We start from the raw sequence: 14079 nt of genomic DNA, 5'->3' as shown, positions 1-14079 counted from the left end.
TCAAGAAGACTGAGCTGAAAATTCAAGGAGAACAAGGCAAGTAGATTCACAGGACATAGTATTGGCATGGGAGATGGGGAGAAGGAGAGAGAGCAGACCAGAGTAAGAGAGAGAGCATGCTTGAGTGCTCTGGAAATATGCAGTGGGTTCTCCTAGAGTCTTGAGCTGAGTACTGATCAGCACATGTATGTAACGGAACTACCCAAGGCCAGGAAATGAATTATAAGAAATGAGCATAGAGAACAAGGTTATGAGCTCAAACAGGGCTGGAAAGAGTTCATATCCCCAATATCCAGAGTAGAGAAATCTTGTAATACACAGAGATAGAGTACTCAGAAGAGTGTGCCACATTTTCAGTTTCAGTTCAGTCGCTCAGTCATGTCCAACTCTTTGCGACCCCATGAACCGCAGCATGCCAGGCCTCCCTGTCCATCACCAACTCCCGGAGTCCACCCAAACTCATGTCCATTTAGTCGGTGATGCCATCCAACCATCTCATTCTCTGTCATCCCCTCCTCCTCCTGCCCTCAATCTTTCCCAGCATCAGGGTCTTTTCCAATGAGTCAATTCTTCGCATGAGGTGGCCAAAGTATTGGAGTTTCAGCCTCAACATCAATCTTTCCACTGAACACCCAGAACTGATCTCCTTTAGGATTGACTGGTTGGATCTCCTTGCAGTTCAAGGGACTCTCAAGAGTTTTCTCTAACACCACAGTTCAAAAGCATCAATTCTTCGGCACTCAGCTTTCTTCACAATTCAACTCTCACATCCATCGTACTGGCAAAACCATAGCCTTGACTAGACAGACCTTTGTTGGCAAAGTAATGTCTCTGCTTTTTAATATGCTGTCTAGGTTGGTCATAACTTTGGTCATAACAGTAGAGGACAATATTAGCCTTTAACTGCTGTTCTGATCTGTTGGAGAAAAACAAAAAGTAAACTTTCCCCCCAATCCAGGAAATCCTCTCCATGAAGGTAGACAAGAAAGAAAACAGTTTTTTATTGAATAGGCATTAAACCAAATTGCTGCATTATAGACAATCTGCTAATGAGATTGGAAAGAAAGAAATCCCATTCTTTTGTATGCAATGTCTCTATTACATACATGTTTTTAAATTATAATGTGTTCTTATGTAAGAGGACTTGAAAGTACTGTTTGCTACACATTCTTTCACAGTTCATCCTAAGTTCACCCGGTAATTGGAGTAACCATCTGTGCTAGTTAATTGCCTTTATCTGAGGAAAAAATACAGCTTCTCATATCTATACGATGAACAGGTGCTTACAGCTTAGGGCAAAGCACCTAGGCTAAAATCCCAGGATGACAGAGAAATATATGGGCATTATTGTCCTTGATGCTTACATTTCAGAGATGTCCCTTCAGAAATACATTTCTGAAGAAATACAGTCCCTTCTGAAATAAATTTCTGGATTATAAGGCTGGCAAGAGACTTATTTAATCCTTAAAAAAGATTTACATACATATCAAAGCAACACAGGATGAATGAACAAATACTAGATTTCTCAAGGAAAAACTCTAAGAAATGGGAGAGACTAAAGGTCTATTTCCCTTTTGGCAAGAGGGAAAATTCAATTTTATTTTTATTTACTCTTCCAGATTTTACCTTACAAAGATGAAAAGCAATCCTAAAAAGGATCAAGTTCTTTCCAAGTAACTTAACTATATCCTAGAAGAAGCTAAAAATCATTAAAAGAAATTCAGAAAATGTAGTATCCAACAAAATAAAATTCACAATGTTTGGCATCCTATAAGAAATTACTAGGTATGGAAAGAAGTAGGAAAATATGACTCATAATAAGAAAACTATAATAATAGAAACATACCAAGAAATGGCACAGATGACAGAGTTACTAGACAAGGCCATTAGAACAACCGCTGTAAATATATTCCATATATGTAGAGGAAAGGATGAGTATGTTAAGGAGAGAAAGAGAAGATATAAATAAAGATCCACACTGAATTTGTAGAGATGATAATATATATCTATGATATAAAATGCAATGGATGGGATTAAGAGCAGGTTAGACATGTCAATAAAAAAGGTTAGTAAACTTGGGGACATAGCACTTAAAATGATTCAAAAAGGAAACACAAAGAAGAAAAGTCTGAAAATAAATGAACATAACATTAGTGATCTGTGGGATGACTGCAATCAGCCTAATACATGTATTAGGAGAGGCAAGGAAACGGAAAAGAAAAATTATTAGGTAAAATAATAGATAAAAACTTCCCAAATATGATAAACTCTATAAACCCCATAAATCTAAGAAACTCAATAGATTCTGAACACAAGAAACAAAGAAAACTACATTAAGGTATGCCAAAATCAAATTTCTCAAAAAAACAAAAAACAAAAAACAAAAAAAACCACACCCAGTGTTAAAGGAAAAAAAAAAAAACTCCTAAAAGAGACCAGAGAAAAGATATATTATATTCAGAGGAACAAATATCAAAATGATACATATTTTTCATCAGAGACCATGAAAGGCAGAAGACAGCGAAGCAACATCTATAAAGGACTTAAAAAATTGTCAATGTTAAATTCTATATTCAGCAAAAATATTTTTAAAAATGAAGGAAAGTGAAGACCTTTGCTTAAACATACAAGCTGATAGAATTAATCGCCAGCAGACCTGTACTATAAGAAATGTTAATGGAAGTGTTTTACGCAGAAAGAAAATACCAGGTGGAAACCTGGATCTATATAAAGAAATTGCTGCTGCTGCTAAGTCCCTTCAGTCGTGTCCGACTCTGTGCGACCCCATAGACGGCGTCCCACCAGGCTCCCCTGTCCCTGGGATTCTCCAGGCAAGAACACTGGAGTGAGTTGCCATTTCCTTCTCCAATGCATGAAAGTGAAAAGTGAAAGTGAAGTCGCTCAGTCGTGTCCAACTCTTTGCAACCCCATGGACTGCAGCCTACCAGGCTCCTCCGTCCATGGGATTTTCCAGGCAAGAGTACTGGAGTGGGGTGCCATTGCCTTCTCCGAAAGAAATTGAAGAGATTGTAAAAGGCAATTATGTGGGTAAAGACTATTTCTTTTCCACATTTTACACCTTTCTTGAATAGATCATTGGTAGCTTAAAGCAAAAAGTATACAATGTTTATAGCATATATAGAAACAAAATGTATGAAAACAATTGCACAAAGGCAAGGAGAGGGAACAGAAGGATGCTGTTGTAAGGTTCTTATACTGTACATGAACTGTTATTATCTCAAGATTGATTGTGATAAGTTAAAGATATATACTGTAAATCCTAATACAATCAGGAAAGTAACACAACAAAAAGTTACATCTAATAAGCCAGAAAGGAGATAATGTGGAATAAAAAAATACTCATTAATCCAAAAAGAAGACAATGAAAGAATAAAATGGGAACAAAGAACATATGGGATAGAGAAAAAAATCAATAGCAAGATGGCAGATTTAAATATCATATCAACAATCACATTAAAGGCTCATGGTTTAAACACCCCAATTAAGAGGCAGAGATTGCCTGATTGGATGAAAAAGCATGACCCAACTATATGCTGCCTACAAGATATCCATTTTAAATATAGAAACATAAATATATTAAAAATAATTCTATGCTAAGCAGAAGGAAGCTGAAGTGGCTATATTAGTATAAGACAAAATAGATTTCAGGGCAAATAATTTTACCAGTGAAAAAGTTGGCTTAAAACTCAACATTCAGAAAACTAAGATCATGGCATCTGGTCCCATCACTTCATGGCAAATAGATGGGGAAACAATGGAAACAGTGACAGACTTTATTATTTTGAACGGCTCCAAAATCACTGCAGATGGTGACTGCAGCCATGAAATTAAAGATGCTTGCTCCTTGGAAGAAAAGCTATGACCATCCTAGACGCATATTAAAAAACAGAGACATTACTTTGCCAACAAAGGTCTGTCTAGTCAAAGCTATGGTTTTTTCAGCAGTCATGTATGGATGTGACAGTTGGACCATAAAGAAAGCTGAGCACCAAAGAATTAATGCTTTTTAACTGTGATTTTGGAGAAGATGCTTGAGAGTCCCTTGGACTGCAAGGAGATCTAACCACTCCATCCTAAAGGAAATCAGTCTTGAATATTCATTGGAAGGACTGATGCTAAAGCTGAAGCTCCAATATTTTGGCTGCCTGATGTGAAGAACTGACTAATTGGAAAAGACCATTATGTTGGTAAAAATTGAAGGTGGGAGGAGAAGGGGACAACGGAGGATGAGATGGTTGGATGGCACCACCGACTTGATGGACATGAGTTTGAGTAAGCTCTGGGAGTTGGTGATGGACAGGGAAGCCTGGCATGCTGCAGTCCATGGCGTCACAAAGAGTCGGACACGACTGAGTGACTGAACTGAACTGAATTTTACCAGAGATAGAGAATCAGTCATACTGATAAAATGGTCAATTCATCAAATAACTGAACTTCAAAATGCATGAAATAAAAACTGAGATTTTCAAAGAGAAATAGAATTCACAGGTATGAGACTTCAACACCCCTCTCTCAATAAATGATAGAAGAAGAAGACAGAAAATCAAAAAGGGTATAGAAGACTTAAATAAAACTATCAACAAAAATGGCCTAATTAACATTTATAGAACACTTACCCAAAACAGCAGAATATGCACTATCAAGGGTCATATAGAATATGACCAAGACACCAAATTATGAGCCATAAAAAGTATCAATAAATGTAAATAGATTTAAGTAAGACAAACTCTGACCATAAAATAATTAAATTACAAATCAATAACAAAAATATATTTGCAAAATCTCAAGATATTTGGAAACTAATTAATGCAACTATAAATAACCCATGGGTCAGATAATAGAAAGAGCAGGAGGGATTAGAAAGCATTTTGAACTGAATGAAAATGAAAATATGGCAACAACAAAGGGCAACAACAAAGCAGTGCTTGGAGGGAAACTTACAGCACTAAACATTTACATTATTAAAAGATAAAGGTCTCAAATAAATAACCTAAGCTTCCATCTTAGGAAACTAGAAAAAGAGAAGCAGATCAAACACACATTAAACAGAAGAATAAAAATAGTTAAATATTAGATCAGAAATCACTGTAATATAAAATAAAAAAAATCAATAAAGCCAAAAACAGTTTCTTTGAAAAAAAAATCGATATAATTAATAAACATCTGCTTAGACTGTACAGGAGAAAAAAAGAAGATACAATTTACTTGTATCAGAAATAAAACAAGGGAACATCACTACAGATCTTAGACATATTAAAAGGATAATGAGGGAATATTATGGACAGTAGCTCACTCTAAAAGAAATAGATAACATACACAGACTTGGAACTAATAAAGAAATTAAATTTTTATTTACAAACCTTCCCACAAAGTAAACTCCTAGCAAGATGGCTTCACTGACAAATTCTACTACACATTTAAGGCCAAAAAAAAAAAAAAAAAAAAAAAAACAACACAAATTCTATACAAAGTCTTCCAGAATATAGAAGATGCAGGGACACTTTCTAATGGTATGCAGCCAACATTATTCTGATACCCAAATGAGACAAATAAATTCAAAAGAAAACTACAGACCAATACCTCTAATGAACATAGATGCAAAAATTCTTAAAAATTTAGAAATAATCTAAAATATCATGAACATGTAACTTATTCCAAGAGTACAAGGAGGATTTAAAATTTGAAAACCAAGCAACGTATTTCACAATATTAAAAGATGAAAAAGTAACAAACCATACCATCAATTCAGTAGATTCTGAAAAAGTACTTTACAAAATCCAACATCCCTTCATGACAAAAATTCTCAGCAAACTAGGAAAAGAAAGGAATCTCCTCAATCTATTAAAGAAAACCCACAAAAAACCTATGTGTAAAATCATACTTATGGTGAAAGATGGAATACTTTGAGGCCAATCAGGAACAAGGGAAGATAATCTACTCTCTGCTTATATTTGTTATTCTGCTGGCGGTTTTAGCCAATACAATAAAGACCAAAAAAAAATTAAAGGTATACAGAGTAGAAAGGGAGAGGTAAAACTCCAAACTATCAGATGACAAGAGAATGCTACGTAGAAAATGTTAAGGAATCCACAAAAGAGGCTACTAGGACTAATACGTGAATTTTGCAATGCTGTAGGATAAAAGAGCAAGACGCAAAAATCAATTGCATTTTTTATACAAGCTGCATACTATTGGAAATTTAACTTTAAAAATCTGCACCACAAAATACTTAGAGATAAAATCTAATAAAATATGTGCAAGATCTATGCATTGAAAACTAGAGGGACTTCCTTGGCGGTCCAATGGTTAAGACTTCATCTTTCAATGCAGAGGGTGTGGGTTCAACCCCTGGTTAGGTAGCTAAGACCCCACGTACCTCACAGCTAAAAAGCCAAAACATAAAAAAAAAAGAAACAATATTGTAAAAAATTCAATAAAGACTTTAAAAATGGTCCACATTAAAAAAACTTGGAAAAAAAGAAAACTAGAAAACATTGCTGGAAGATATAAATAAGTCAAGAGGTACATCCTCATGATGGATCTGAAGACTCAATATTGTTAGGATATCAGTTGTCTTCAAATTGATCTAAAGATTCAATGCAGTCTCAGTAAAAATCCTAACAGAATTTTGTAGAAACTGACAAGCAAATTCTAAAATTCATAGGTTAGTGCAAGCACTTAGAAGAGTCAAATACAATTTTTTAAGGGACATGCAATTGATTCCAAGGTCAGGTTGTATCTTTATTTAAAATATTAATATTATATTTTATTCAATACGTGTTTTACATTAATTTTGATTTTTTAAAATACTGTAGTAAACCACTATTTATTACTGAGATTTTGGTGCTTGCTTGAATTTTTCCAGCTTTTTTGAGATACAGTTGACATATAACATTGTGCAAGCTTAATGTATATAATCTGATGATTTGATACATTTATTGAAATACAATTTTGAAAGAGAATAAAGTTGGAATGCTTACAATAACTGATATCAAGACTTCATATAAAGGTACAGTAATCAAGACAGTGTGGTATTGGCATGAATATTGGTAAATAGATCAATGGAACAGAATAGAGAGTCCAAAAATAGGCCCACAGAATTGATTTCTGACAAAGATACAAGGCAATTCATTAGGAAAGAATAGCATTTTCTTTTTTTTTTTTCAATTTTATTTTATTTTTAAACTTTACATAATTGTATTAGTTTTGCCAAATATCAAAATGAATCCGCCACAGGTATACATGTGTTCCCCATCCCGAACCCTCCTCCCTCCTCCCTCCCCATACCATCCCTCTGGGCCGTCCCAGTGCACCAGCCCCAAGCATCCAGCATCATGCATCGAACCTGGACTGGCAACTCGTTTCCCACATGATACTTTACATGTTTCATTGCCATTCTCCCAAATCTTCCCACCCTCTCCCTCTCCCACAGAGTCCATAAGACTGTTCTATACATCATTGTCTCTTTTGCTGTCTCGTACACCGGGTTATTGTTACCATCTTTCTAAATTCCATATATATGCGTTAGTATACTGTATTTATGTTTTTCCTTCTGGCTTACTTCACTCTGTATAATAGGCTCCAGTTTCATCCACCTCATTAGAACTGATTCAAATTTTCAACAACAGTGCTCAAATGTTAGATATCCATATGCAAAAAAATAAACTTTGATTCATGCCTCTTTCCATTTATAAGAATTAACTCAAAATGGTTATAAATCTAGAGCCATAAAACTTCTGGAAAAGAACATAGTAGAAAATCTTTTGTTTTAACCTTGAGTTAGGCACATATTTCTCATACATAATGCCGAAAGGATGGCCCATAAAAGAATAAATTGGTAAACTGAACTTTATTAAATTGAAATTTGTCTTAGAAAAATGTTGTTAAGAGAATGAAAAGACAAACATCAGATCAGGATAAAATATTTGCAAGTCCATACTTAACAAAGGACTTATATCCAAAGTGTATAGAGAAGTTTCAAAAGTTGAATATACCTGTAACTATTGGGGTGGCCAAAAAGTTTGTTCGAATTTTCCTGTAACGTGTTATGGAAAAACCTGAATGAAGATTTTGGCCAATCCAATATTAAATAAGTCAAAATGGTAGTAAAAAATCCCCTTAAGAAAAGGCATGAGGCCAAAATGACTTTATGATAGCTTTCTTTTTTTTTTAAACCAACCTTCAAAAATTATATAACCTTAAATTTCCTGGTGAATAGGACATTCAATCTTTTGTGGCTAGAAAAACCTTCATGTCCAAACCTGACCAAGACAGGGCATGAAAAAAATTTTAGAGGACAATCTTGATTATAAACATAAATGAAAACTCCTAACTAAAATGCAAGCAGATTTATTCCCTCACATTTAAAACATATGAACAAATAGGGTTTACAAATAGGGTTTATACCATTATTTCAAGAGTGATTTAGAGAATCTGTTAATGTAATTCACCACACTAGTAGTTAAAAAAGAGAAAAACCACATGATCATCTTAGCTGTAGAAAAAGTAACTATTAAAACTTAACACCCATTCATTCAGTTCAGTTCAGTCGCTCAGTCATGTCCGACTCTTTGTGACCCCATGGACTGCAGCACACCAGGCTTCCCTGTCCATCACCAACTACTGGAGCTTGCTCAAACTCATGTCCATCAAGTTGGTGATGCCATCCAACCGTCTCATCCTCTGTTGTCCCCTTCTCCTCCCACCTTCAATCTTTCCCAGCATTAGGGTCTATTTCACTTTCACCAAGAGGCTCTTCGCTTCCTGCCATAAAAGTGGTGTCATCTGCATATCTGAGGTTATTTATATTTCTCCCAGCAATCTTGATTCCAGCTTGTGCTTCATCCAGCCCAGTGTTTCTCATGATGTACTTTGCATATTAGTTAAATAAGCAGGGTGACAATATACAGCCTTGATGTACTCCTTTCCCAATTTTGAACCAGTCTGTTGCTCCATGTCCAGTCCTAACTGTTGCTTCTTTACCTGCACGCAGGTTTCCCAAAGGCAGGTAAGGTAGTCTGGTTTTCCCATCCCTTTAAGAATTTTCCACAGTTTATTGTGATCCACACAGTCAAAGGCTTTGGTGTAGTCAATGCAGCAGAAATAGATGTTTTTTTTTTCTGGAATTCTCTTGCTTTTTCTATGAGCCAATGTTGTTGTTTAGTCATTATGCCATGTCCAACTTTTTTGCTACTGCCAACCTCCTCTGTCCATGGGATTTCCCAGACAAGGACACTGGAGTAGGTTGCTATTTCCTTTTCCAGGGACCCGGGATCTTCCCAACCCAGGGATCAAACCTGCATCTCCTGCATTGGCAGGCGGATGCTTTACCACTGAGCCACCTGGGAATCCCATGAAGCCACCTGGAATACACTCTATGATCCAGTGGATGCTGGCAATTTGATTTTTGGTTCCTCTGCCCTTTCTAAATCCAGCTTGAATATCTGGAAGTTCTCGGTTCACATACTGTTGAAGCCTAGCTTAGAGAATTTTGAGCACTACTTTGCTAGCATGTGAGATGAGTGCAATCGTGCGATAGTTTGAACATTCTTTTGCATTGTCTTTCTTTGGGATTGGAATGAAAATCGACCCATTTTTTATTTAAAAACAAATAAACAATAAAACATAAGAGATACAGAGTTGAAAAAGGGTATACACCCAATACATGAAACCCAGCATCATTACTAGCCAACATTAAATTAGAAGTTCTAACAATGTACTAAGATGATAAAAAGAAAAAAAAAAAACAGGAACAAAGATCAAAAAAGAAGATATATATCTACATATATATATATATATATATATATATATATATATGATATGGCTGTTTATATAAAAAGCTGTAAGGACCTACAAAAGTATTAGAATAAGAGAATTCAACAAAGTTGGTAGATACAAGAATTTCTCATAAATGACAGTAGAGTTCCTATATGGTAACAATTAGCAGTTAAATATAATTTTCAAGGAGGATCTCATTGGGCAGGAGGTGGGAGGGAGGAGATTCAAGAGGGATGGGACATATGTACACCTATGGTTAATTCATGTTAATGTATGACAGAAATCAAACCAATATTGTAAAGCAATCATCAATCTATTAAAAATAAATAAATATTTTAAAAGGAAGTAAGCAGGAAAAAAAGCCTATGAGGTACCTAGGAATAAATCTAAAACAAGTATTTTACTTAAAGTAACATATATGCATATAATATCTTTTAAAATTTATTTCTAATTATTTATACTTTTGTCTCCATTCAATCAAAATTTTTACTACCTACTCTGTATAAAAGCATTCTTGTTAGGGCCATAGATATAGTGATGAATGAAAGTTCTAGCCTTCGTGAAATGTACATTCTAGTGGGAGGAAGTGATAATACATAAAAAGGGTAAATATATAGCCTTGTAAAAAGTGCTTGAAGAAAAATAAATCAAGAGAATTGATGACAAAGGAGGTGGCATTTTAGGAGTGGTAGAAGGGAAGGATAATATATGTGATAGAGACCCAAATAAAGTGAGGAGCTTGCCAAGGGGATATGTGGTAGTGGGGAGGGGAAAGAAGAGCTTTCCAGGCATAGAGAGCAGCAAGAGCAAAGGCCCTGAGGTTGAAGGGCATGGCAGGTCTAAAACAGCAATACAAAATTACGTGTGTCCAGAGGAGAGTTGTGCAGGGAACACATCATAGGGTCTTTCTTGCAGACCATGATAAGGTGTATGGATTTTTGTTTGAATAAGAAGAAGACGCTATTAGAGGGTTTTGAACACAGGAATAGTATTATTTGATCTGTGTTATAAAAGGATCACTTTGACTTCTGTGTTATGAACAGAATATAGAGTGGCAAGGGTAGAATCAGGGAGACTAATCAGGAGAATATTACAGTATCCATGGGAGATATCATGATATTTAGGAACAGTGAGGTAGTGTTGGCGAAGGTTAGAAATGGTGTAATTTTGGGTGTATTTGAAGAAAAAACCAAAAGGAGTTGCTAATAGATTGAATGTAGGGTGTGAGAAAAAGAGACAAACCAAAAAGAATTGGGGATACAATTATTGTATGATAAATGGATTTTGGCTTGAGGAAGGATAGTTTTCTATCAACTGAGATGAGGCATGGTGGGGGTGGATCACATTTTTAAGGAAAAGTCAGGGCTTCAGTATTGAACATATTAAGTTTGAGACATCTATTAGACATCCAAGTTGAGATGTCAAGAAGGCAGTTCTATGATCTGAAATTTAAGGGAGATATTAGGTTTAGAATGATAAGCTTGGAGGTCATAAGCATATTTTTAAAAATTTATTTTTTTGAGGTATCAATCAGTTCAGTTCAGTCTCTCAGTCGTGTCAAACTCTTTGCGACCCCATGAACTGCAGCATGCCAGGCCTCCCTGTCCATCACCAACTCCCCGAATCCACCCAAACCCATGTCCATTGAGTTGGTGATGCCATCCAGCCATCTCATCCTCTGTCGTCCCCTTCTCCTGCCCTCAATCTTTCTCAGCATCAGGGTCTTTTCAAATGAGTCAGGTCTTCACATCAGGTGGCCAAAGTATTGGATTTTCAGCTTCAACATCAGTCCTTCCAATGAACACCCAGGACTGACCTCCCTTAGGATGGACTGGTTGGATCTCCTTGCAGTCCAAGGGACTCTCAAGAATCTTCTCCAACACCACAGTTCAAAAGCATCAATTCTTCGGCGCTCAGCTTTCTTCACAGTCCAACTCTCACATCCATACATGACTACTGGAAAAACCATAGCCTTGACTAGATGGACCTTTGTTGGCAAAGTAATGTCTCTGCTTTTGAATATGCTGTCTAGGTTGGTCATAACTTTCCTTCCAAGGAGTAAGTGTCTTTTAATTTCGTGGCTGCAATCACCATCTGCAGTGATTTTGGAGCCCCCAAAAATAAAGTCAGCCACTGTTTCCACTGTTTCCCCATCTATTTGCCATGAAGTGATGGGACCGGATGCCATGATCTTAGTTTTCTGAATGTTGAGCTTTAAGCCAACTTTTTCACTCTCCTTTTTCACTTTCTTATTGAGGTATAGTTGATTTACAATGTTGTATTATTTTCTGGTTATGGCAAAGTTACTCAGTTATACAAATATATAGTAGTTAGCATCTGCTAATCCAAAACTCCCAATCCACCCCCCTACTCCCCATTCCTCTTTGCAACCACAAGTCTGGTCTCTATCTGTCAGTCTGTTTCTGTCTTGTAGATATGTTGATTTGTGCCATATTTTATTTTATTTTTTAATTTTAATATTTATTTCTTTTGGCTGCTCTGAGTTTTAGTTGTGGCACTCAGGATATTTAGTGGTGGCATGTGGACTCAGTTGTGGCATATGGATCTAGTTCCCTGACGAGAAATCATACCCAGGACCCCCCTGCATTGGGAGTGCGGAGTCTTAGCCACTGGACCACCAAGGAACTCTGTGCAGTATTTTAGATTCCACATACAAGTGATAACATATGGTATTTGTCTTTGTCTTTCTGACTTAGTTCACCCAGGATGTAATCTTTAATTGCCTCCAAGTTCTTGCAAATGGCATTATTTCATTCTTTTAATGACTGAGTAGTATTCCATTGTGTGTGTTAATATATATTATATATATATATATATATATTATATATTTATGCTACATCTTCTTTCTCCATCCTTCTTTCAGCGGACATTTAGGCTGCTCCCATGTCTTGGCTATTGTAAATAGTGGTACTATGAACATAGGGGTGCATGGATCTTTTTGAATTATAGTTTTGTCCACATATATGTGCAGGGGTGGGATTGCTAGATCATGTAGCAATTCTACTTTTGGTTTTTGAGAAATCTTCATACTATTTCCCATAGTGGCTGTACCAACTTATATTTCAGCCAACAGTGTAGGAGGGTTCCCTTTTCTCCACACCCTCTCCAGGATTTATTGTTTGTCAATTTTTTGATGATGCCCATTGTCATTGGTGTGAGGTGATACTTCCTTGCAGCTTTTATTTGCATTTTTCTAACAGTGACATTGAGCATCTTTTCATGTGCCTGTTGGCCATCTGTATGTCTTCTTTGGAAAAATGTCTTTTTAGATCTTCTGCCCACTTTTTGATTGGGTTGTTTTTTGTTGTTGTTGCTGTTATATTGAGCTGCATGAGCTGTTTGTATATTTTGGAGACTAATCCCTTGTTGGCTGCATCATTTGCAAATATTTTCTCCCATTCGGTGGGTTGTCTTTTCATTTTGTTTATGGTTTCCTTTGCTGTGCAAAACCTTTTGAATTTAGTTAGGTCCCATTTGTTTATTCTTGTTTTTTAAAAAATCTGTAAGACTGTTTCTGTTTTGTAAATAAGTTCAATTGTATCATTTAAAAAATTAGATTCCACACATGAGTGATATCGTATGATATTTCTCTTTGTCAAACTTACTCCACCTAGTAATGGATATTTCTAGGTCCATCCATGTTGCTGCAAATGGCATTATTTCATTCTTTTTTATGGCTGAGTAATATTCCCTTGTTAATATATATCACATATTCTTCATCCATTCCTCTGTTGATAGACATTTAGGTTGCTTCCATATTCTGACTATTGTAAATAGTGCTGCAATGAACATTGGGATGCATGTATCCTTTTTAATTATGGTTTTCCCTGGATATATGCCCAGGAGTGAGATTGCTGGATCATATGGTAGCTCTATTTTTAGTTTCGTAAGGAATCTCTATACTGTTTTCCATAGTGGCTGCACCAATCTACATTCCCACTAACAGTGTAGGAGGTTCCCTTTTCTCTACACCCTCTCCAGCATTTGTTATTTGTAGGGAAGTTATAAGCATATTAATGGTAATTAAAACCACAAAATAAACTCACCTAGGGAATGAACATAGATAAGAAAAGAGGAATAAGAGATGCTGAGTAATTCAGCAGCATCTTAAACCATTTTGTTCTTGTGCAGTTACGGTTTTTTCCTGTTCAGGTTTGTATTTCTACTTGTGTCAATGTTAGTGTGTTTCCCTATAGGTTCCATTGGAAATAGCACTGAGTCCCTTGTATTTCCCCATCCTCAGCTTTTCACAGGTTCAGT

Source organism: Bos indicus x Bos taurus, chromosome X, assembly GCF_003369695.1.
Source record: "Bos indicus x Bos taurus breed Angus x Brahman F1 hybrid chromosome X, Bos_hybrid_MaternalHap_v2.0, whole genome shotgun sequence".
NCBI lineage: Eukaryota > Metazoa > Chordata > Mammalia > Artiodactyla > Bovidae > Bos > Bos indicus x Bos taurus.
The sequence above is the reverse complement of the archived record's forward strand: the minus strand, read 5'-3'. Positions refer to the sequence as shown.